General features: G+C 40.7%; 1 protein-coding gene across 5 annotated transcripts in view; it reads right to left on the bottom strand.

Moving 5' to 3' along the window:
- Positions 1-25,079, bottom strand: part of LOC106958095 (myelin transcription factor 1-like protein) — a 133,927-nt gene extending 108,848 nt beyond the window's left edge. For 2 of the 5 annotated variants that reach the window (XM_015049840.1, XM_015049839.1), the window contains exon 1: positions 23,991-24,389. The gene's annotated coding sequence lies outside the window, so the exon portion shown is untranslated. Of the gene's footprint in view, positions 1-23,990; positions 24,392-24,566 lie in introns of those variants that run through there. The other 3 variants (XM_015049837.1, XM_015049835.1, XM_015049838.1) reach the window with 3 other exon arrangements.
- Positions 25,080-26,453: the final 1,374 nt, after the last annotated feature.

The following is a 26,453-nucleotide window of genomic DNA, read 5'->3' as shown; positions in this document are numbered from 1 at the left end:
CAAGCTGAAAAACAATCATCTGTATATGTGTGCGTGCGCCTGCATGTGTGTGCGTGCGCCTGCATGTGTGTGTGTGTGTGTGTCTGTGAACGTGGAGGTTTGTGTGTGTTCGGCATCTTCTGCAGCATCCTTTTGTTTCCCTCATACTTCTCCAACACCTGTTCTGAAATATGTATCTGTGCATTTCTGGATTCTTGTTGGGAAACTTGTTATGTTGATATCACACTGCGTGTTGCAGCGACATCAAGGTGACAGCTCGAAAAAAGGTGGGATGTTTTTTATGCAAATGAAGCTAGGAATGATGCTGAAAGAGGGAAAGCGCGGCCTGTACAGGTATGCGCCGAGCGTTTGAGGTGCTGGGGTAGTTTCTGCATGTGCCTGTGGGAATTTGGGAGCAGTTGTGTCTGTCTGTGTGCGTGTTCGTGTGTGTGTGTGTGTGTGTGTGTGTAAGGGGGGGGGATGCACTTGTGCATATGTGAGTGGGCTCAGGTGGGTTGTGAACTCGGCAGATGGACATTTGGAGCAGCTTTGCACCCTGAAGCAAAACACACACGAGCACAAACACATTCACACTCCCACGCACGCCTGTAACATTAACCTCGTGTAACTCTAGCCAAGTGAAAGCCAGAGGAAAAAAAAAAAAAAAACAGAAAGAAAAAAAAAACCTCCTCAGCACCTCAAATCACATATCGACATACTTATCCGGTATTTCAACTGTCTAAACACAGGGTAAGTCAAAACCACCATAATAATCTAACATTTCCTCTGTGTCCTGAAAAAACCTCCACAGGCTTTAGAGATGTTTCCTGGGAGCATCAAAGCATTTTCAACTGACCGGTCTGGAAATATGAGCATGAAATCAGTAACCGCTATGCTCAGCTCTGTTAAACGGAGTAAATCAAACCTTTACAGTAATGCCATTTTAGTTTATTTTACTCTGCTTGTCTCTAAACTCTTTCATTAATCCCAAAATAGGAATTGTTTTTGCTTCATTTGGCTCCGACTGCTCTTTTTATTGGCTATGTTCCGCTCATTCATATTGTAGCTGATTGGTAAAGTATATCTTGCTCCAGACTTACATTTTCGGAGTAATAAAAGTGAGATTAATGCGTAAATGAAGGGGTTAAATTAAGGATGCTGAGGATCAGCAAAGTGCAAATTCTAGTTTTTACCTTTGGCTTTAGAGATGTACAAAAAAAAATAATCATGTTGAGCTGTATCAGAAGTTTACAGCTTGAGGGGCTAGTTTGGAAATCAACAATCAGATCTTTTTCTTTTCTCGGTGAACACGCCATACATAAGCACTACCGGATTCCACTGTCAAGTACACTTTAGTACAGAAGAAGATGAGGGAATCTGGAAAAAAAGAAGAATTCTTACTTTTTGCTCAGGATTCTGAGAACGAAAAAAATAAAAACTAAATTATGACTGGTGTGAACTGTCACAGTTGAAGAATCCCATAGTAAACCCCAGAAATTCACAAAAAGTTATCGTTTTTATACATATGTATGTACGATTTTTTTTTATTAAATCTTCTACCTTGAATTGTTATAGGACTTTAATATAATTTCATATCTTCCTGTAACAAAGACAAGTGATTTGATTTTACAAGACTGGTTACACTGGATAACTATAGTCTGTTTCCAAGTCTATGATGTTGTTTCAATCGATAAAAGTACACGAGTCTTCATTAATGTGATGATTTTTTTTTCTAAATTTGGTTTCAGCAATTCTCTCAGACTGTCCTTCAAAGAAGGAAAAGGAACGACTTTCATAAATTCCTGCACAAAACCAAAAGTGGAAAACTTTCATTCCTGTTTCTCAGTGATGACACGGCTGTTTGCTGCTATGAATCCTCTTTTTTTTTTTTGTTTGTTCTGTATTTGCCATCTCTCGCCCCGCCATGCCACTGTTTGAGAAAAGTCCCTGCCTTTCCATGCACGTCTTTCCAAACCCAGCTGGGTGATGGAGGGATGGAGGGCTTGGGGGATGTAGATGGAGGCTGCTCTCTCCCTGAGGAGCCTCTTCTGCCAACCCTGTGCCACAGATCAACAGTCAGCCAGCCAGCCGTGCACTGACCTCATCCCTCTCCCTCTCACTCCCACTATTTCTGTCTCCTCCTATCTCGCTCTGCCTCTCTGCCAGAGGCCATTGCCGTCCCCATGTCTCCTTCCTACGCCAACTGCCTGCTCGCTACCAACAGTGCATGTCTGTCTGGCAACCTCTCCGCCTGCCTGTCTGCTGCTCTGTGTGCTCGTCTCTCCTCCTAGGCTTTCTGTTATTCTTCCAGTCCTACTGTCTGTCGGTCTGTCTGCGTCCATGTCTCTCTGCCAGTCGCTTCCTCCGTCCAATATCCCTCCACCGGAAAGCGGCCAGCCTGTCAGCCGCTCTGCCAATCTGCCCGACTATCTGCCTATTTGTCATCTGTGTGCGTCTCTATTTGTTTGCCTGCACGTCTATCTGCTGGTTTACCTGTCTGTCCGTCCGTCTGTTTATTAGCTCTTCTTACTGCTCAGATTAAATAAAAATGCCACACAACCTCTAACCCCATTCCATACAAGAAAGATTTTCATTTGAATTTCTGAAAGATCAGGTGACGTGCAAGAAAAAAAAGATGTAGTAGTATGATTTATTCAATTACATGTTTTAATTCATAGAGCCTTTGAATTAAATGTCTGTGCAAGGTTGAGTGGAAACATTGTCATTTTGTCTATTAGAAGGCAACTCCTGTAAAACAAATCAGCAAAGTAGGATTAACACCTTGTTATTTACATGAGTCCGCTCTGTCTTTTGCTTCCTCTTGATCTCCTCCACATGAGACTGGAAATAAAGACCGAAGCCGATACATGATTATATCAGCAGCTACCGTAATGTGTTTTACATACTTTGTATTTTAGTCACAGCTTATGTTTATGTTTTATTCCTCAATACCGCGGCCAAAGATAGGTGTTGCAAAATAGCTTTGGCATCCTATGCATGGCACCCTTTGAATTACAAATGCTCACTGCATTTGTTCAACTATTAAATACACTAATAGAACAAAATTCAGAAAATAAATGATGATAGGTCTTCTTTCATTTCAAAAAACTGTTTGTTTGTGGTTTCTCAAAACTTTTTACAAAACATAGCTCCATAATTGTATCAGGCCTGCACTGCGACACCGACATGTGAAAACATCAAGAACAGAGAAGAAGTCATGGAGCATGATCATAACGTGTGTCGAGAAGAGTAAGAACACTGCAGGCTTTTGTTTCAGTTTCTAAAACTCTCAAAAAACACCAGAAAAGTTGGTTGAATTGTTACTCGCTGCTTTCTTGAAAAGTAACCACTAGAAAGGTCTGAATGTTTGCTAAACACGGCAACGTCACTTATTTTTTTATGGTAAGGGTAGAACAAGCTTGCTTGTTGTGAGCCACAATGCGCAATTTTTATTTTTTTACAAATCTGGAGAAGGCTATTTTGCTAACTTGGAGGAAAAAAAACAACTTATAACATTTTGATCCCTTCGAAAACAAATCATTTAGCATTAGGCCTTGAGATAGCAAGAACTTGACAACACTTTAAGCAACTGTGTATTCAGAGGCAGATTTACGATGTAGGCAAAGTAGTCTGCTATTTGGGGCTCCCAATCATTAAGCACCCCCACTCTCTTTGGTGGCCCCCAACATTGCCCATGTATCATTAATGTATGTTCAAAAAGAAATAACTATATTTTAAAATGAAAACAATAACAAAAAGAAGTAAAGCAATGCACAATCATCTTCTGCGCTCTCCCCCACATCTTTCCACAAACTTAAATGTCAACAAAGCATCCTGTACACGCAGCACGCTGCTTGAATGAGAAGCAGGATGGCACACACACACAGGAAAGATTGAATTAGATGACCATCGGTGGATTTAGTTAAATTCAGTTCTCTTAAAATGGAACCAACTCAAACCAGTTGAAGTCCCTGCTGGCATGACAACTTCTTGAATAGAGAAAAACCGGCACTAATAAAAGAAAAGTGTTAAACACAACTTTGTACACAATTTCACACCTGACATTTTACAATGAGGCGCAAGCTTCCGGAGCCTAGAGGCTTTGTTGAGTTCATCTCTTCTCATCCAGGGAGTGACGCATCACAGTTTTTGAAGGTTCCCTTCTTGGCACATAATAATTCCTCATTCACTGTCTTTCTAAACAGAATGCCCAAAGCTTCCCCATCTCCCAATGCTTAGTCATCACGCCAACTTCCTGTTAATCTTCCTCGTTCACAGCTCGTTCATAGGTCCTTTGTGGCTTTAAGAAGATGTTAGCTGAATTAAAATGCAGACTCTCCAACCTCATTCATTCCATCCAATCCATCTCTATCCCTCCATGTCCTCTCCTATTCTTGTTTCAACAGGAGAGTGGGAGAACATTTGACTGGCTCCTCTCAAGCAAAGACTGCACTGCATGCTCGCTCGGCAGTCAAGGACAACTCTAATAGAGGTAGAACAAAAGAAAAGGGGAGAGGGGCAGAAAGAGACCGATAAAAAAAAAAAAAAACAAGCTCGCTGTGTTGCAAGTGGTTTTTGAAACATATTGCGAGGTAATAATTGGATGTACGTCACTTTTCCGTGGTGCTGACTTCTGTTGTGAAACGCCATCCACAGTTAGGAAAGAAGATTTTGATCTGCCAGAAATCACAATCTGCAAATTTTCCCTTGATGCAACCTGGTTGGTGACTAGCATTTATATTTTTAAGACAAACTATGGCAGGGGTGGCCAAGTCCAGTCCTCGAGAGCCACTATCCTGCAAGTTTTAGAAGTATCCTTACTCCAACACACCGGGATCAGCTCTACAGAGGCCTGATAACAAGCCATTCATTTGATTCAGGTGTGTTGAAGCAGGGATGCATCTGAAAGTTGCAGGATGGTAGCTCTCGAGGACTGGACTTGGCCACCCCTGAACTATGGACTCCTTCCAATTTGTATCAATAAATTCATCAACCAGTAGTGTGCATTTTGATTTACTAAAAAAAGAAAAAAAAATCTTATCCAAAGCAAGACCTGTTTCTAAATTTTCACAACAAAGTCAAAGTGGTTCACAGGCCAGGGTTGACTCTGCCAGGGTTTTCTCTTTTCATCGCCTTCCGAAGGGTGTGCCTGGACAGGATCTGAAAGTGCACTCATGGAAAGGAGCATGTTAAGATTGGGAACCTTGGGGTCTCATGTTTGCTTTTGGAGATGATGTGGTTCTGTTGTTATCTGTAACGTCTGACCTTCAGTGTGCACTGGAGCAGTTTGCAGCCAAGTGTAAAGTGACTGGAATGGGAGTCAGTCATATTTTTTAACTGAAAAATGATGGATCGCTCAAATGGATGAGTGCCTTGTTCATGAGTGATGGCAAGATATAGAAGAAGACTGATTGGGGCGTTGTCTGCAGTAAGGCAGGCATCTCTTCTGTCTGTTGGGATCAAGAAAGAGCTGAGGCAAAGGGCAAAGCCCTCACTTTATCAAACCCTTTAGTTCCCAACCTCAATTGTGGCCATTTGGTATGAATCACGACAAAAAAAAAAAAAAAGATCCCAAAAATAATATTATGACATGAGCTTCAGACAGACTCATACTAAGCCTTAGACACAAAGTGAGGGGTTTGGAGTGGAGCTGCGACTTCTCTGGACCAAAAGAAATCAGCTAAGGTGGATCCGACATGTGACATGCTTTTCCCCTTGACGTGGTTTTTTTAATGGCATGTCCCAAAGCTGCAAGAACCAGAATGACTCCAAATCTCCTCTGCCTTATAGGACAACCTGACGATGGCCTAAAGAGTGTGGCCCCAGTGACCCAATCACATGGGGTGGGTTGAAAAGCGGTATATGCTTTCACACAAAAATGGGCATAATATTTAAATTATTTTCTTTTCTTTTGAGTTTACAACCATTATCCCTTTCAAACAACCCACAGCATATGGCTTTTTCTCTTCTATGTGTTATACTCACAACACAGGTTTATCAACACTGGCTGATAAATTCCACCAATGTCTTTGAAAATGTCTGTTTTGTCATTATAAACTGTTTTCAGACATTTGTCTGTATTTAATAGAGTCCCAGGAATATTTTTTCTGCATTAAATGTTAAACAGCTACTTTTATGTGATGGTGCTATATTGCAGTTTCTTTGTAACCCTTCTCCTCTGTAGTACTCAAATTATACGTGACATCCCTTTAAAAAAAAAAAAAAAAGAAACAGAAACAATGAAGTATACGGTACGCTTCCCGATTTCTTTCTTCTCCGTGACACCTTGGTGTTTGTGTTTACCATCACTCCCACAGTAAGCGCGGAGCTCGCTGTGAGCACATTTAAATGCTTCTGCAGCTCCATAGTTAATCCCTGTTGTGGATTGGCCCAGTTAGTGGTTTCCAGCGTCTGAAAAATGAAAACTGAGGATGAGTTTGGAGGAGTGGGGGGTTGTTGGGTATATATCTCTCCATTTATAATGATAAACCCAGCCCATGTTTCTGCTGTGCTGATAGATGTTATCTATGTCAGCCTTTGTTTCCTTCTCTCTCCTCCTCTTCCTTCTTCCCTTCTGGTCCCTCTGTTTCAGTCTCCCATTCTTCCTCTTGTTCTCCTCCCTCTTCTTTCAATCTGGTGCCCAGATGCAGCGAAGGCAGCTGTGCTGCTCTTTAAAGTGTGCCCGCTTTACTGTTGGCATGGAAAAAAAAAAAAAACAACCCCCCACCCCAATAGGCATCCATCTTTCCTTCCTCTGAAATGAGATGAAAGACAGTGTGCTGTGCTTTTAGGAAGGAAAGGGTTAACCAGCGCCAAAGCTCCTCACTAATAACCACCAATTATCGAACTGTACAAGAAAAGAAAAATAAAAAATGACCCTCTCTCTGTCAGCCAAGCCTTGTTAGCCCAGAGGTAAATAGCTAGCTAGTTTCTCAACAAGAGTAGTCCAAATTAGGTCCCTACAGGTTTGTAATTCCACTGTTTGCTAGACATGATATAGAAACCTCCTGATCACGCTAACAAGCTAAACGTGCTGGGTGGCTGTTTGGCAGCTCATCTCCAGACTGTCAGCTGAGAGAATGACGGTATAGACAGCTAGCTGGGGATCTCATTTGAGCCGGCTAATCAGACGCCGCTGAGCTTTGCGCTTAGGTGGAGCCCCCCTGAGACCAAAACCTGGGAGATGAGCGAAGTGCAACATCTGACTCTGCCAGGGAAGATGCACCCAAACATGGGGGCTGAGGGAGAAGCTGGCAATCTGTTGGAGTCGGGGCTGTAATTAGGTGCCCGGAGCCTGACACCCACAAGCTTCGAATGAGACTGCCTCCCTACCCTCTGCAAACAGTCGCCTGGACACCTACACGACTACACACACACATGAACAAGCACGAGTATATACAGGTACATAATGTATGAAATGTTTGTTACTGAACACATAAATGGACAGATTATTCTCAGGAGTGCTTACAAATAGTAAAATAAAAAATAAAAAATCCACCCCATCTTTCAGAAACCGAAGTGAGGAACATTTCATGATAATAAAATGGTACAATGCTTCTCAACAAAGGAAAGTGTTCCTCCTTTGCTGTAATTTTGTCAGGTACAGTAAATGGAAGACTTTTTTTTTTTTTTTCTATGAGCCATTGATGTGATGGTGTGTCTTTTAAGCTTGAAAATGCATGAAGAAATCCTCCAAAGAAGATGCTAAATTGAGTATTATGCTACCTATAACACTCAATTTTACCTATAAATGATCAAAACTTATTTTCTTTTATAAAAAAATGAACATATTGCTTATTTGTTATTTTGTAAGAAGATAAAGAATGGTGAACTATGACAATAAATTGTCCCCATATAAGTGATGTGTGAAAGATGGCAAAAAAAAGTTAAATGGGGCTAAAGAACTTTGCTAAAAGTATTTTTAGCAGAGAAAGTATTCCCATAGCGTTATTTTCACTCCTCCAGAGAAAAGGCCTTCTGTATTGGCTTTCGTCATCATCTTTAACTGATTACGATTCCGTTTTATAAACTACATACAACAACACCATTACAGGTTTTTTTCCAAGTCTTCCCATATTGAGTGGTAATAAATTATTCATATTAGCAGCAAAGCCGATGTCATATGTGCTGTGTAAAAGAGCAAGTCATGCAAGACCGAGTTTTACGAATGTTTTATGACAAAATGATTACAAAGTTGACATTTTCAACTGTTATTTGTGTCTTTTACGTGCAATTAGGATGCAATTAGGCAACTAAAACAATGGCCTCTGTGTGTTTTCCATGCTGAATATAGATCCATACCATATTTCTGAATGTTGCCAACATTTTTTTTTATCCAGCATGCTCCATAACATATAGAGCTTGAAAACTCAACATAGCTATATATACCATCCTATATATTGTTCAGCCTTCCTGTCTCAGATTTTTTCGCCCTGAATGAACTTCATACATATCCCAACACATCACGTAAAACAGATTTTTTTTAAAAGCTTGTCTTTTCACATCCTGACTCTAATATAAAACATCTCGCTGAAAATATTAAAGTTTGAGTCTTCTTCACTCAGCAACTGGGTCCACACTGAAGAGTGGTGTTGCTGATGCGGTCTTGTAGTACTTACGGTAAGTATAGAGCATTTTAGAACCCCTTTCCCCCCCAAAAAAAAAAAAAAAAACATTTATTTTCTGATTATCTAGTTGTCAGTTTGGGTCAGCTTAAGGTCGGATAATCTGCGCCACCAACTGAGTTTTCAGTGTATCTCTGATTTAATTTTCATACCAAGCATTTGCTTTGTGTGCTGCAAAAGATTGAATGACTACCCCTTAAGAACGTTTCCCCGATTCTTCAAACTTGGATCAACTGGACTTTCATCTGCTGAAGGTAACATATTGACTGCCCTAACTACACAACCTCACCTTCAAAAAAGGCTCAGCTACCTACTTGGATGAAAAATTTCAATTTCATAAGTAGGGTTGTGCTAAGTATTTCTAAATAAGTGTCGGTACACACACAGGAAGTTGCACTAAGGATGCAGCGGCCAAAACATAAGCTTATTTGCCAATAACCTTTCTGCTGTGGACAAAAATAGAAACCAAAAATTCATTCCCGTGAGTCACACAGAGAGAAAAAGACCTTGCTATCTCCACTGCAGAGCCTGTCTCCCCATCTCCCCTGGTCCATGAGAGCAGAACACACTGGAGCACTGGCTTTTGACCACGGCAATTTTAATCAGTCTTTTTCACACTTCATTGGGAATTCATCGCCGCCTTCCCCCTTCAAACATTGTTTGGGAGAGTTATCAGCAGCAGGCAGCATATCCGGTAATTATACATGCAAGGTAACGCTGGGAGCTGGGCTGAATTTTTCAGCCAAGTGCATGTGCTGCTGAGCGCACCGGAAGGTATGACTGCTTCATAATGCTGTGAGTGCAGTGGTCATGACAGAAGAACGCTCTCTGGCAGTCACATCCAGAGACCTGCTTTTTAGCGGATAAGATAGCAGGGAAAAGTAAGTTAAATTCAACTTGATTTGCATTACACTAACATGTTCCATTAGAATGGCAAAGGTGATGTTCGTTAATGTAAATCCAGCTGAATGAATTAAAGCAGATTCCTGTGATGCAAAGACAAGCCCACAGCAGATGGAGAGTGTGAGTGTTTCAGCACATTACATATTTGAAAGTGTTGCAGAGGCATGGTGCAAACACTACTCGAGACTAGATTGCTAAAAATTTTGATGGTTCAATGTGATTGTTTACTGTGTGAGTAAGAGGCCAGCTGTTAATATGTTCAGAATACAGAGCCAGGAAAATACAACAAAATAAATAAATAATGCACACAAACAGAACAACACATGCACCGAATCCACCAGTCAGACACAAGTGGGTGCTCCAGGGGAACACAGCGGTGGAGGCACAACAGTGACTCATCCAAACGGTCACACACGCGCGCACGTCCTCCGTGGCAGTCGGGCTGTCAGATAGCATCACCGCCGCGCCTTTGGAGTACTGTTGACAGGTGTGGCCCGCCAGTCACGCATGCACACACCAGCCAGCCACGTCCTCCAACCCCTCGCCTGACAGGAAGCCACATGTGATAATGCACCCCATTCTCAGACCCCGTGCATTCAGCAGAGGCAAAAATGAAAGCCTGTATGTTTTGCCCAGGTGTATGCATGCTTATGTGCGCTACATGCATGAAATAATCTGAGGTGCGTCTTATGGCACGTCAAGGCCAATCTGTGATGAGGATACAAATATGGAGCTTTGAATAGTGGGCAGAAAGACATTGAAACAGCTCAGGTGATGCAGTGAGATGAATACAAGAACACAGAGACTGAGCAATTCTGTCTTTACTTTGTGTGGGTTGTACAAGAATGGTAATATATAGGTGTATTGTGTATTTTTCTTATTAGAAATTGTCTTAAGAGTGGGGTAGAGCTATTGACACTGCATTCTATGGCTGTATAGAGAATCTATATATGCAAAGCAAATTTTAAACAAAAGAACAGAGCTTCTTCAAGTGTGAAAACATACAATGCCTTTCAAAGTTACGAAATCTCCTCGAACTTTTTCACACTTTGGCAAATTATAAATTCAAATTTAAATGTTTTGTTGGAATTTATGTCAAAAACTACTAAAAGTTGCACATAATTGTGACGATTAAAAAAAGAGAAAAGTCAAGCCAATATAGTCAGCATGTCCTCAGTAAATATGTCTCCTGCAGCTTTGCACAGCTACACTTTGAAATTTTTTGCCCATTCTTTTATGCTAAGTAGTTCAGAATCAGATTAAATGGGAAGTATCTGTAAATATCAGTTTTCAAATTAAACCTCAGATTCTAGAATAGATTTTGGCCCGGACTTTGACTGTGCCATTCTAAGCCATTTCACTGTTCAGTTCAAGCTTTGTGTGTAGGACATGGAATCCTGATGCCACTCAAAAAACTGTAAGTGACCATGTTTTAGATCTCCTCTTGGTTAAACAGACCTAAACCAAATGAACAGGTATTGACCCCTAATATGAGACATCTGCCTAACTTGATGATTTGAGATAATTCAGCAGGAACATGCCTGTAACACAAAGGACACAGGCTTTTGAGGACTGGATAAGGTCAGCCCACGTAACTGTCTGCCAAGAGATGAACCTCTGCTCCGGTCTCAAGTATTTTTGCAACATCTTAAGGCTTTTCTTCTTGGATTGCCCTGCAATTAGAGCCACACATCTTCACATCATCTCAACAGCATGATTCTGTCATAACTTTGTTTTACAGGTTTGAGTCTGACCTGACCATTCTTATTATCCAAGACCTTTCTGTGTCCACTACCTGACTGAATCAAACTGCAAATGCAACATCTTATGGCTTTCCATTGAAAACTCCCAGTTAATTAATGAATTTTATTTAGGGGTAAATACATATGCAAGCCACATTTTTGAGAGTTTTACATGTGAACTTTAAATGTGGCTGTAACCTCTCAACGTGTGAGAAAGTCCTAGCGGTATGAATGCTTTTACAATGCATCGTACAGCAAAACAGCACATCAAAGCAGGAGGCCAGGACCATAAACGGAGCTTGAAAGTCTGAATGAGCTTGCTACCTGTATCACTATTCATTGCTCACTCCTAATTAGAGGTCCATATGTTTGGAGGGAGACACAATAGCGTGTAAACACTCACAAAGGCGCATGCAACACATCCAAACACATGAACAGATGGACAAAACGCGCACACACAAACACACACAGACATTCAAACACAGACAACAGCCACCCACACCCGTGCACATCCCTCAGAACACACACAAACACACACACACACACACACAGACGTATACAGCCCACTCTTCTGCCTCTAAGCAGTCTCGTCCAGTTACTACAAAGCCCACCAGGAACTCTTTGCAGATCAAATAATCATGCCTTCCATCTGTTTCCATTTCTCTGCATTAGCTTGGCGAAAGGCACCCCATAGAACATGTTAAGAAGTGCTGCAGCCATTGGTAAAATAATGATTTCTTTCTCAGCCCACAACTCCTCACAATCTCCATCCACAGCCGATCCAGCGACGAGGAGTAGACGTGTTCAGTCCTTACAGCCTTCCACAATGTCATCTCGACGCAATATATTATAGGGCTCAACACTTAAATGAGCTTTTAATAGCATATGAATAGTTATTTTGATGCTGTTATGAAATACACTTTAGGTTATGGAGCAAAGCTACATCTTATAAATGTTTTCATGAATCCTTTTGGGACCTCTTTGATTTAGCTTCGCTGCTTTTGCAGTGAGAAAAGGAGTCACTTCCGATTCCTGTATCTTCTCTTCTTTGACTAAGCAAGGCTGTATAATCTATTAATTTGACATGTTCAATTACTAAGACGGCCTGAAAAGACATAATGCACAAACTGTGGGATAAAAATGAGTAAGTGAAAATGATAATTTCACCATCTTCCTCACACAGCGAGGTGGCAAGACGAGATTCAGCCTGCGAGAGTAAGTGCCATCTCGCCATTGAGCCGAGGCAGAGTGGTGGTGGTGATGTCGTTCAGGAGGTGAGGGGGTGGGAAGGGGGGGGGGGATGTTTGGTCTCTGTTATGCAAGATGGAAATGAGTTTGCCACGGTCTGCTGTAGCCAAGCTATTTTGGAGCGACTCACATCGGAAAACGCTGGGCCGAGCAGGAAAATTAGGTCACATACACGGGGCAGGGCAGAGCTGTCTTACGGGGAGGGGGGAGTGAGCTAGCGAGCAAAACGGCGGCAAGGGCTAAGACTAAAGAAGCAAAACGTGTTGCACTATTTATTCAGGGCAAGGGGCTGCTCAGATTTGAGTAAAACGAACAAGATGCCGGAGCTTAGAGAGGAGAAACCAAAGAAGCGTTTTAACAGAGACCTGGCAATGACCTGAATACATTGCAGCACTGGAAGGGGGGGAGCAAAGAGCTGGCTCTGAGTGCTTAGCTTCATATTTCTCCTGCATTTTGCAGCAGATCACACCATACTCGATGACTCTGTTGCCTGTGTAAAGAAAGCGATGCTGACACAGAGGATTTGATTTATTATGCATGATACTGTGGGGCACAATTGGTGAGGAAGAATGAGAAGCGATGGCATCCTCCTTGTTAACAGTAAATATGCGGTCCATCCATCTCGTTAACCACTGAACTGAGATAAAGAAGGGAGGGAGGAAAAAAAAAACTTACTCTGACATCCCTTCCTCCCGCCTCACTGTTGTATTTGGACTAATCATACAATTGAACAGGGAAAATTCTGTTACAGGGAATTGGTTAGGAATGAAAAGGGAGATGCAATGCAGTTGGAACTAGAGTGAAAGAACTGACAAGGGGGGTACAAAGGGAGACAATGAGGCAAAGGAGGAGCTGCAGAGAGAATATGTGAGCGTGCAAGGACAGAAACAAGACAGACATGCTATGATAAAGGTAAGACAGTGGGAGCAGAGGACAAGCAGTCATGGGAGAGCATTCCCAGCTGTAACTAGAAGACCCAGAGGTGCACTGCCAGCACTTTCAGGAGACCACTTCTGAGGCGACCTGCAGGTGGAAGGTGGAAATGCCCTACTTTGAGGAGTGCCTACGAACAAACTCACACCTTCCAGGCATCCACAGAAGACTTGTGTACTTAGCTTACAAATGAACACACTACGATTATGGTGCATGTTCCAAACGACCTCGTTTCTACACTAATTTTATCTCTAACAGTCTTGGTGAGGTTACATGAGCGATTTGGAGGGTTAAAAGACTCACACTTTAATACCAAACTGTGGGTCACTACAGCTTTGATTTGCTGAATTCTTCATTATAGTACAATTTTTGATGGGGTATGGTAACCAACAAATTCAGAACATTTTGGAAATGACCTGCACCAATTAATCTTCTGCTGTTCCGGAAATCCTTTCCAGGTGGGCAGTGAAGCTGTTATTTTGGGAGGTAGGTCATTTCAGTATGATGAATGTGCTGATTCAACCTCACAGAGCACATACGAAGCCGAAGCTGGAGATTTCAATAATAAAAAGTACAGCAACAGTTGCACTGTTCATACATTAGAGATTTAGTACGATAAAATATCACTTATTACTAAAGAAGCTTGGAATTATTGCCTAAATGATCACGGTCCTGCAACTAACAGGGAAAGCTACAGAAGCACATCTTTTATATTAACAAGCACGGTTACAGCCTACTTTTATTGATTGTTCTTACTAAGAGCATGAAGCCTCGTGGGCTGATTACAGATGGTTTGAAACGCATTCAAATATTTAATTTTTTTAACACAGACACTGAGCAAATTTTGGCATCTGTATTATTAGATTGTGGCTCTTCTTACTTAGTAGCCCAATCCTTTGTGACGAGTAGAGTGTGTGTAATTACCTAATAAGCTTGTATTATTTAGATTCAATGCTTATTCTAATGGAAATTTGGCATTTCTAAAACACATTTTTCTTTGCTTAGAGGGCAATAAACAGCTTCTTAGCACATTATGGCCCCCTGACAGAATGCCCAACGTATGTACTTTTTTAATTAGTCAACTGGGCTAACCTTGAAATAATAAAGTTACCACTGACCGAAAAATGCAGCACTGATTTACTCAAAACCCTGTAGGGTTACGGAAATCTTTTTTTTATGGCAGTTTTAGATAGAGTAGTCTTTTACTCAGCAGATAGTTTGACTTTTTGGGTCAATATGCCTTAGAAAAGACCAGGATTATGCTGATCAGAAATGCCAGCTAATTTTCAAGCTTAAATTGACCAAAAACGTGTTTAAAAGATAACACAGATTTTTCACTGAATGTATTTTCTATTGACCTTAAGCTGCTCAACCTCCTTTGACTTACACCTGGATCATTGGCTCTGGCATAGTTAGCATACAGAACGAGTTACACATAAAATCAGATAAAATCTTGTTGCATCAACAATCTTAATGTTTGTTCATCGGTTCCTGAAACATATGTGAAACGCAAATGTGACTCTGCGTATCCCTCTGTCTATTTAGAAACATGTTGTCCTATATGTGGCCATCATTTCAGAAACTGTGTGCTCCAAGTCCTTCATGAAAAGTAATACTAGTCTTGGCTGGTGGGGGTTTAGGCACCCAAAGTACTTTTTATCTTGGAGCACCCTTATCCAAATGATTAAATGGTGAAAAGTCAACTACATGGCAGCTCTTCTTTATTTAGGTATAATTTCTAAACACTCCATAGTCAATTAGTTTAATTTTTCCAACTTGCTGGTTGTAACCTCTAAGTATTGTTTATGCTTTTGTATTTCAGCTATTCTTTTAATAGACGTATCTACTAAAATCATTAAAAATTTGTGGTCTGTGTATTTAAAAAGGATGTACTTAAAAGGGGTGCATTTTCTTTTAACCAAGATTTCATGTATTATTTTACAAAGTCTGCTACACAAAGCTAATGTACGAAATGCAACCCAGGAGCAATATTATCACTGCTTATGTTAGCGATAACAACTAGATTGCAAATTTTTAAGAATTTTTTTCAAGACACTTTCACATATTTCTTCCCTACAAAAATGAGAAGAACAAATCTTATTGCATTCTGTGCAAGATAGTCTTTTATTCCTTCCCACAGCTGCAGTCTAAAAGATGGAAGAGCTCATATCTTTGCATTACCGTAATAATCACAATAAAAGTACCTACCTACTGAATAAAATTTGGTGGTTTCTAATATGACTAGTTGAATGTTGCTGCCAACTTTTAGTCTGAACTCTTTTCAGTGAAGGGTCAAATCAATAAGGACAAATCCAAAAGCACATAAACCTGAGAAATTGTAAGGTTAGAGGTCAGCACTTTGCTAGACTCAATGAGGCTAATAACCACAGAGTATGCCAGAAACCTCGGTGTCATAAAGGACTCAGATCTACATTAAAATAACAGATAACGTTGATAAATCAGCCCTTGATTGTCTTAAAATATTTTTAAGACAGAATAAAATAAAACAACTGCATGCTTTTATTTGAAGTAGTTTAGATGTGATTGTAACTAGTCTTTACCAGCCTCTGTAATAAAATCAATCAGGCTGCTGCTCATCAAAAATACTGCTGCCAGAGTCCTGACCTACACCAAGGAAATTGATCACATCACACCAGTGCACTATCTGTGCTTTTAAGATGGAAAGGTTAAAAAAAAAACATCTATAAGACATTGAATGGTACTGAGCAACAACAGATTTCATGTAATTTTGACCATAAAGTCATCTGCAATCTTCTTAATGAGTTCACCACGAGAAGAGAAAGTAGCATTTAATTTATTAAATCTTCAACTCTGGAACAAACTTTCTGAAAATGCATGACTGAAAATATTAATGCAGCTTTTCCATAAAGATAAGTTAATTTTATCAGTTCATTTTAAAGCAGTCACTCTTTGTTTTCTTGTTATGCTTAAATTTTTTAATTGAAATGAATGTCGTTTTGTCTTTAATGTACTTTGTTTCTTTCTTTTATTCTCCTGTAAAGCACTTTAAATTACTTTGTATGAATAGGGCTATACAAATAAACTTGCCATGCCTAATTAATTTACTGTTGACTGCATCTCTGACAAATAGTTAACAGACAACAAAGAACATGCATTAAGCAGGAGGCCCATTTTATCCAAACTTACAGGGCTTTTTGCATTCAGAAAGGCCTCGAACAATGAAAATAAATCAAAAGTTAGCGCTTGACAAAATCCTGTTCACATTCGAGTTTGATTTTCTAAGCTGGTCAAAGCTCGGCATAAACACTAAGTGGTCAAATTGAATCTAAATCATTGTTGCCCAAACAAAAGCTGTATGTTCACGAAGCAAAGCTATTGATCTGGGCCGTGTTTCCCATGGGTCTCTGTGGAAGTCTGCCTGCGTGTCAATATTTATGCATTTATGTCTGTTTATGTTCCAACTGTTGCCAGCGCTTGGTTCAACTTGAATATTTGCATGCATTTATGTGAAGTTGCCTGCGCACCGCGAGCCCATTTGCCGATATGTGTGTGTTTGCGTGCACGCGTGCGGCGCGCAGTCAGTCCTAAAGAGGGGCCGCGCTGCTGTCATGCGATGACACCTCTCATTTGCTGCTGTCCCGTGAAGCGGAGCTGAAGGCAGAGGTCAGGCCACCCTCACAGAGACGCTGCAGCTCAGAGCGCATCATGTCTGCCTGCCTCCCGACGCCGCGCGCGAGCACAAGCGCGCCCAAATTCTTGCACGTAACGATCACAAGGCCCTCATTTGCATACACACGAGCACAGATGTGTGCTTGTTCGAGCTCCACAAATCATTTAGATTTTCAATTAACTGCGCTTCTTTGACCTTCAACACACACACACACACACACACACCAAAAACTCCACAATGATAAAATACTATTTGATCATAAAAAAATGAGTTTTTCTATCATCACTTTGAGCGCCCTCAATGCAAGCATAACCTTGTATTAGTAACTCTCTGGAATCTTCTTTAGAAATGAAATGCAATATACAGTGCCTCAATCGGTAATAAACCTCTGTCCCAACACCTCCAGCCTCCTCCCCCTTCCCACCCCTGTAAGCCATCCATTTGTCTTGACCGGTGTCACATGCCGTCATCAATTCCCCATTAGACAGAATAATATTCACCCAATATTGCCCGCGTGTGACTGGGAGATTTTAGAGTGATCAAAACCGACAAATCGGATTTACGGTGCTCGCATAAATGAACAGACTGAGCCCTCCCTGATTGCCCCGTTGAATAATGGATGCCTGTTTGGTAATCATTTTCCAATAACGCAGCGCTTTTACACGAGCTCGGCCCGTCCTGCTCCTTTGGTTTTAGTTTCCTTTCTTTTGTTTCTCTATGGTGGATCTGTGTGCCTCTTTGACCTGATGAGTCTGGGGACGAGTTGGACTCTCAGTGATGATGCTCAGCAGATAGCATCGTTACTGAGGAGGCGGGTGTTGTTATCACTGAAACATCTCCTTTTATGATTCATGTTATCATTGTCCAGAGAAACAAAAGGTCAGGAGGTTCTGATGCTACATCTGATTCAATCGCAAAACTTATTCCAGACTTTTTGCTAAAAGTACAAATCCGTTCGGACTCACAGAAATCGCATTTAGCGTAAACCAAGTTTTAAGCTGGACGTCTGTTATCTGTTTTTGAGACTTTTACATTAAAGAAAGATAGATTCCTTACTGTACTGACTGATGAGTGTTAAACTGAACAGTTAAGCTTTGTGAACAACTACTAACGTTCTATTGTGGAAATAACATAAACCTGACATTTAATTTCCTTTTTTTTTTAGTATGACGGCCTCCTTAAAATATGGACTTACCAAATCTGAACTAGAAACTTCTGAACAGATTCCAGATTCTTTAAAACACTGTTTATTATTATTATGTCAACACACTTCATCAGCAACTGATTTTCCGGGTATGTTTGTGATTTAGAAAACTGAAGTCTGACTTCAGCATATAATCGGCCACAGCAAGCATTAAAAAAAAACTGGCTTTCCTAGTGTTGCCCCAATCAGTGAGTAAGTGATTGAAACCAGACTATTTTCCCTTGGTTGGTGATTGAGAGGAGAAATGTTGAAAATTCTGTTTTTCAATGTGTGTGGATCTTTATTTGAAACCACCGCTGCCATAAAAAAAATAATTATATTTCAATTGTTCCTTGGTCGGATATATATTTAAGATTCAATATTTTGTATTCAAAGAACATTTTAAACATTTCTATACATTAGTTTGAAATATGTCAAATTGCAATTATAACTATATCAGTGAGCATCACAATAGCAAACAATAACTGCAATCTAATATTTGGGAATGTATAATTTTTTTTAAGTTGCGCATTCACATTCTGAATATTAGTAATATATTTACCAAATAGATAAATTCTAACTACTCATATTTCCCACGTCAGATTTATATTTTTTGTCCAAGATGCTAAAGCGTATACAGAGTGTTAGAAAAATTGTATAAAAAAACTAAGAACTTTCCCAAAAATGTAAGTTAATCGTAATCGATTTCACAATTTTTAACAAAGGTGAAGAAATCAAATTTCCCTGATATCGGTACAGAAAGTGAAAAATTAGCTCAGTTTTATACTTCTTGTAAAATCTGATTAAAATGGTACAACTCTGCCCCCTGCTGACCATATAACTCAGTGAACATCAGTAAGTGTACAGTCTTTTGTTTCAGACGAAACAAGATCAACATTTTTCGCAGATGTTTTTTCTTTTTTTTTTTTTCCCTTCCTAATATTTGCAGATGGCTAGCATTGCTCCGTCTCATTTTCTGTCATTTATGATTATGCAACCTTGAGGTTATATTAAATGTTGTGCTAAACCTTAATGTAATCCTATGACACCAACACAATCAGACTCGTGTTCCCTGCTCTGATGATATCATAGCACCGTTCTGCTCAGCTTCTCCTGAGCTCGTAATTTTCTTCAAGGCACAGTTGTGCTGCTAATGGGAAGAGGCCAAAGCAGGTTATGAAAATCTGTATTTACAGCTAGCTGCCAGGCTGTGTGAAGTAGGTCACAGCAGCTCCTGAAATGGAACGAACCTTGCTCACACCGTTTAATACTTTTCTTCTGACGGCTCGCAGCTTCACAAAGGCTCCAAAGGGAAAGACACAAACGCTTTTCGATCCAACTCAGCAAGGGCATCTAGAGTCTACTTGTAATATATACATATAAAAAAAAACATACTCGTCTGTGGAAAACACAGGTTTTTATTTATTTTTTTCCTTCAAAGATGATAAAAACACGAGAAATTTGTGAATTTCTCTGTTGCTCTAAATACTTAGTATTCAACTGGTTGGGTTTCCACAGCAGGTGAACAGCGTATCCTCTGAATGTTATCAAACCATGAAAAGGAGCTGAGCTGCACAGCCTGGTATTAATCAGGATGCGGCCATACATCAAATGATCTCCATGGCCTGCAGATAAGGCAGGTTAATATAAAGCTACTGCAGCCTCGTCGGGGCACTTTATGCTCATCATCACACAGTCAGACATCTGCAACTTATACAACATGTCAGACGCTCCTGGAAAGGTGTGTAGCCAGCGTAGTCCCCCTGTGGTGATGGATGCCTGTGGGAGGCTGTTATGCCACAAGGTGAAAATGTCCATTAATCAGCCCCACTTCCTTCACTGCCTTGGCTTTCCCATTACCAGCACACTCCAAGCACCCTGATTGGTTTTTAATTGGCCTGCCCGCCAGGAGATAGATCACGTTTTCCCCGAGGAAAAGAACAAAAATGAGCGTGTTTGTGTGTATGTGTGAGAGACAGGGGCACCTGTGATTTTTCTGGAGGAATACCCTCATAGAAAGAACAGTCAATCCATTACTTATTGTATACAAATGAACGCTTAAATCAAGACATGGGCTGGTAGCTGGTATAAAGGTATGCCAGTGTTGTTAACAACCACGGATTAAAATTGTTCCTTTAGTTGGAACTTATTTTGATAAAATGTCAAAGAAAATCCTGAGGTAAACAGAGGGTTTTTATTTTTCTTTTGTTCGCAGTTTAAAGAGTTAGGCAGTGTTTCCCCTCCCCAACACGTTGCTGTGCATTGCTAGCTTAAAGAAAGCTCCAGAGAGTTTTCTGCACTTACAAGAACAACAAATTCAGTTGCTTGGAAACTTTTCATAAAAGTGTCACAATGTGGGAATCATTTTCATTAGGTTAACAATCTTTTAAAACACAGCAGTAGAGTGCAGACTGGCTATCCAAATAAATAACCCAACTATTTGCTTCTGTTTGGGAATATTTTTGATAATTAAAAACACAAAACGTAATGCTGTGGGAACTAAAAGAAAAGTTGTGGAAGTAGCTTATTTTAAGCATCCAGCTTACAGGCTAGGTGCCGGAGCAGGTAGCCTTACTAATTACCTAACTAATATAGGCTTTGTCTTCAAAAGGGTACAGAATAACATAACATTCTGTACAATAAGCACTTAAACATCAATGAATTTTTTAAAAAAGTGTTTAATTTATATTTTTGGACAAGTCTGGGTTCACATCAAATTAACACTCTTTCAGATATTGCTCTAATGGCAAAAATCAAAAGTTGTTTTATCAGCACATGTAGAATAATGGTTGGTTAATTTTTAAATGTTTATTTTTTTATTTGAAATCTTAAAACTGTGGTGTTTTTTATCAATATCATCGTTGACAGGAATCTCATACTGGCCCACACCTAAGTTAAATCATTATTATTTATCATTAAAATGGAAGGAAAGACTCGGTTTCAAAGTGACCAAATTCTTGTTTTTTCCTCTAGTTCAATCCAAATCAAGAGCTTGGATCAGATTAAGGAATATACCATAATTAATAATGTGTATACTGGCAGGCGCACCAGGAGTGTATGTGTGAAGGACGCGGGAGCAGCTACATCTTACACTGAGTAGATGTCAGTATTGACAATATGTCTGCTCAAATAGATCATTCTCCTCTGCACCCTAGCGTGACCATGTCACTGAGACTGATTGGAAGACCACATTGATTCCCTTCAGTATCTCCACATGCACATTTACAAAGTCGGTGTAACGACAAGCAGGTCCTACTGGCCTTCGCAAAACAGCTCATAAAATCAAAAATGAGCATTTAAACCTCTGCAAATATTCTTTATTTTAAAGGAAAAATAGCTACAGAGGGGTAAAGTAGAATATAAGCCATCCCACAGCAGGGAGCCATGATCATCAGCTCTGCACTAGAGAGATTCAGTGGTGTGGAGCTGAAAGAAGCACAGTCTGAAGCTGCGTCTAGTACACTTAGTCTTTCTCTAAGAGACTAGGAAGTTTTCCACTGTATCTGAGGTTTATTCCAGACTTAATAACATTTTGTTTGTCTTTTACAGCAATTATTTTGTAAAGCTAATAAACGGTATATGTACATTAGTCTCTTCAATTTTAAATATGTCAGCTATTAGATGTTACATCACAATGATCATTGAAAAGAAAGTGTATGGGGATTAGAGAGCCACCGATCTGACTTTTCCTGACCTTTACTGATTTCAGGTTTTCAATAAACTAAAAAAAAAGTTACCTGAACTACATGTTGTTGGTTGATGCTCCCACCAGAAACGGGGGGAGTTTGCAGTTTTTGGTGCATTCAACAAACATGGGAAAAAAAAAAAAAAAAAAAAAAGAGTTTTCAGAAATATACCTGATGTCCATTCGGGAGGGAAAAGCGGCCAAATCTGATAATCAATTCTCTGGCAGATTGATTGGCGCATCGCTAATGAGGATGACACCCATCTTAAATGATGGTCTTCTTCCAACCAAACCGATGCTAATCAAACAAAAAAAGGAAAAAGTGTCCCAGTGGCTTCCCCTTCATTTACTTTTAATGTAATTTACAGTTTAAAGAAAAGGGAAATGTACTTTTCTTCATAAACACTGAATCCATGCAGCAGCGGTTCAGAATATTCAGAAAATGTATGTTGTTGAAGAACAGTCTCTCATGCTTTATTTTATCATGTATTTACAGTCACATTAAGTGTAAGTGCTCAGTCATGCCAGACAAGTAGACTTATAATGCTCCTCATCATCTGACCCATCCTTGTCAGTTGCATAAAGGGGATCCCCAGGAGGCTTTTTACTGCTAAAGGACTCGGCACTTTTCCTCACAGTAAGAGTGAACAGTGCATCTTATAACCCAACGGTTCAATCTTGCACCGACTTTCCTCCTGGCTCCAGCTTCTAACCAGACTGTTATGATTAACAGGGGCTGGGTCCGTTTGCTGTTATTCCACAGCAAGGGAGAGAAAGAGAGATGAGCAGAAACGGCAGGGAGGGAGTTCCTGCGACGATGGACCTGGTAAGACCCAGGTAGCGTGCTTTCCCACTATAATTTAATCACATTCAGCTGTCTGCCTGTCCTTGGCTCAGCTCAGCATAGCACATCAGGCACTGCGGTGGCACAAACACGAGCATTCCCAATAACAAGCAAGACATCGCCTTCCTCTCGCATCTTTAAGAAGATCCCGGAGAACACGGCTTCACATCCCGCCGAGCAGCTCATGTCAGTCTCTGTGCACACATGGAGGGAAACTGAGCTAAACACACCAACAATCATTGTTACAGTCTGATGAAACAGTGGTGAAAACATTACCTCAACACGCAAAGCGTCTTCCCTACAATTTAATCGAAACTCCAGATAAAATATTACTGAAAACCATGAAAAAAAGGATGAAATTCTTTGTGTATCGCCAGAAGTCTCCAACCTCTTGTCTACGCCATTTGTTGACATGAGGAGGACTTAGTTGGACGCACTTTGTGCTCAAGCATTGTTATGTGTCCTGATAGAAAAGAGGCAAGTTGCATTGCATCTGTACTGTAAATACCACCCACAGGAGCACACACAACATCTGCACTGTACTTTCCTTAAGTCTAACTCCCAAAACAAGCACAAAACAGAGACAAAATGGACTGGTGCATGAGCTACGCCAACCATGTAACTCAAACACAGAGCTTGCCGTTATTTGAAGGCAAATAGTTTAATCTAAACAATTTTTTTTTGTACAGTTTCCTCCTTGTCCTTGTTAGATAGACTGTTTAGTTTATCTAACACTTCAGATGCATAGGCTTGCACTAAAAGTGACTGAAAACTTAAGGAATTTGCACAATTTTAAATAATCAAATGTTCTAAAACAGAAACATTTGTATGTTGGTATTTTATTAGTTCTTAGAATTTTAAGAGCTTGATGACAAGAAAAGCTCATTCTAAGTTTGGATTGCCAGAATTACCCGCACCAGAAGAAGAAAAACTTCTAGAACTTCTCTTTAAATTAGCACTAGTATAATCAGAATTTGACTGCAATAGATTGAAGAAGACATTCTCTACTTTTAGAGCACAAATCACCTGTAAAATATCAGGAGCTGACTGTCACCATGAACTACAAGAAACCACATACAACAATCCCAGACTAACAGACAGCACATGGAAGGACAAAGTGTGGCAAGCGGAGTCCAGTATCAGCCAACAACAATGGAAAAGACGCAAAATGCCATGAGCAAAGCAGAAGGTACCTACCAACTGCAGTCGTGTCTTTAAACTTTTCCTCCTCCTCTGCTATTATTTCCCTTTATTTCACTCCCAATGAATTCCCTTACTGAGCTCACTGCAAAGTTCTGCTCTCTTCTTGCATGCAAATCATTTTTCACGACTTGAGAGATGACTGTGGGAAGGAGAGAGAGCGAGAGAGAGAGAGCGGGAGAGAGAGAGAGAGAAGGAGAGAGTGTGAGCGGAGGCAGAAAGGATGACAGAGGGGCGGAGGAGTGGAGATAATGGTTGGGAGGCAGACGACCAATGGGCCTGGAGCCTAATGGGGAGGAAAAGAAAAGAAAAAAAAAAAAAAAAAAAAAACAGGAATCAGGACACACCAATGAGGCGCAGCCTGGAGAGGGAGCACAGTCCGGAGGAGACTGAGAGAAAGAGGGAGCTCGCATGGAGAGATAGAGATGGAGGGAGGGAGAGAGAGAAGAACCGTGCATAGAGGATGAACACGGCAGGAGGAGAGAGGCGAGAATCCCAGGCGAGATGGAGAGGCTGCAGATCAGAAAGAACAAAAAGAAATAGACAGAGAGAGGAAGGAAGGAGCTGACTTACCCGGGTACAGCCAGTGGCATCCTTCACACACTGCCTTCCAGACTCCACACACACATTCACCCACCCGGTGATAGAGGCGCACGCCGTGCTGCCGCTGAGACCAACCAATAGCAAAAACAACAAAGGAGAGGACTGCCAGAGCCGACTGGTATACCCTAAAGCAATTGTTCCTGTGCGCGTGTGTGTATGTGTGTGTGTCAGGGGGAAAAACTGGGAGTGTGTATGAGCATGTGTTTGTGCAGAGAGGGAGAGACAGCTGAAGGAAGCTGAATCGCTCCGTTCTTGGTCCTATACAAGCTGAACTGCTTCCCTCCTCTCTATCTAATGTGTATCTGGCTCTTCTCTGTACACTCGGCATGTATGTATCCTCCAACACTCTCCCGCCCCTGCGCTCCCTCTGCCTGCTAATGCACCCTCCCTTCCCCTTCTCCCTCTTATACATTTATTCAGGGCTGCAGACTGTCTGCTCTCAGAGTCAGATCTTCCCACAGGGAAGAGATGGAGGAGAGGGAGGGTAGAGAGTCGGGGAGAACAGAGGAGGGCTGGAGACGGCACTGAGCCATGTGGAACATTGTCGGTGCATTCATTTTAAATGCACACATTTGTGTGAGAAATCAGGTTCGGTTTGGCTAAAGTGCATAATGTTAAGACCAGAGTGAAGAATCCTCCGGAAGCAGCCCAGAAACAGTGACAATGTGAGAACTTGCAGGGAAGACAACTTCCAAAAGGAAAAAAAAAAAAAAAACAAAAAAAACATATCTAATGTAGACAAGGCACAAATCACACAGAAAGATGCCGGAGCAATCATCTGAGGCAGAGCTGGCTACAGGCACAGGCAGTAAAATGCTATCAAAAGTGTTCCTTGCACCTTTTTATATTCTCTCATGTAACGAACACAAACACATAATTTACAACTAGAACTTTTGATGGATCCACAGAAAATGCTCGTTGATATGTGGAAGCAAAAGTGCAGATGATTTTAAAAGTTTTTAAAACAATTTAAAGTGTGATGTGCACTTTTAAATTGCACATTCAGTCCCCTACTTAAAGAGTTTGCAGAACCACTTTGCATGACAATTAACAGTGCAAAACCCTCATGTTTTTATGTTTGCTCAACCTTCTATTCATAATAGCTGAAGCTCAGTCAGATTTAATGGATAGCTTCTCTTTACATGATTTTTCAAGGGGGGTTTTTGCCCTGTATTTAGCTCCATCCATCTTCCTTTCAGCTGTCCTGCTTGTTGTCCTGCTGAAGGAAAGCGTCCTCACAACATGATCCTGCAATTAGCAGTTTCTCAGTGGGCATGGTGTGTTACGGGTGCTGATTTTCCATGTCACATACCATTTTGCATGCAGGCCTACAATTTTAATTTTTGATGTTCCACATGTTTGTGCCCCTTACATAACGTGTGGCAATTCCTAACATTTAGTAATCGTATTTAAATTAATCGTCCACATAGGACATATCCGAGGAGTACACAACTAATAATTGTCCAGTGAACAAATTCTTCCAAGAGAGCTGTGAGTCTGTGCAGCTACAATAGTTTTACTGTGGAGCTACTTCTTTTTAAGTTACACTTGTCTGGCCTTTCAGCTCAGGTAGCAGCAACATATAACACATATTTACCATACAAATTATTACATGTGGTAAAAAGGTAACTATGCAGATTATTTTGCTACCTTAAGGATGAAACATGGTGTTGGCAGTATCATGCTGTGGAGAGGCTCTTCTTCAGAACGGATGGGAGGCAGGCAGGCCAGAGTTAATGGGAGAATGAAATACAGGACAATCATTAAAGAAACACTCTTGGAGAATAAAAAAAAAAAAAAAAAAAACCAAAAAAAAAAAAGAAATTCCCCAAAAGGTCAACCCCTCCCCTTTTTCGC

Source organism: Poecilia latipinna, unplaced genomic scaffold (assembly GCF_001443285.1).
Source record: "Poecilia latipinna isolate Pla-1442-1.1 unplaced genomic scaffold, P_latipinna-1.0 Scaffold961, whole genome shotgun sequence".
In the NCBI taxonomy this organism is placed as follows: domain Eukaryota; kingdom Metazoa; phylum Chordata; class Actinopteri; order Cyprinodontiformes; family Poeciliidae; genus Poecilia; species Poecilia latipinna.
Note: the sequence above shows the minus strand (reverse complement) of the source record. Positions and strands in the feature narration are given on the sequence as shown.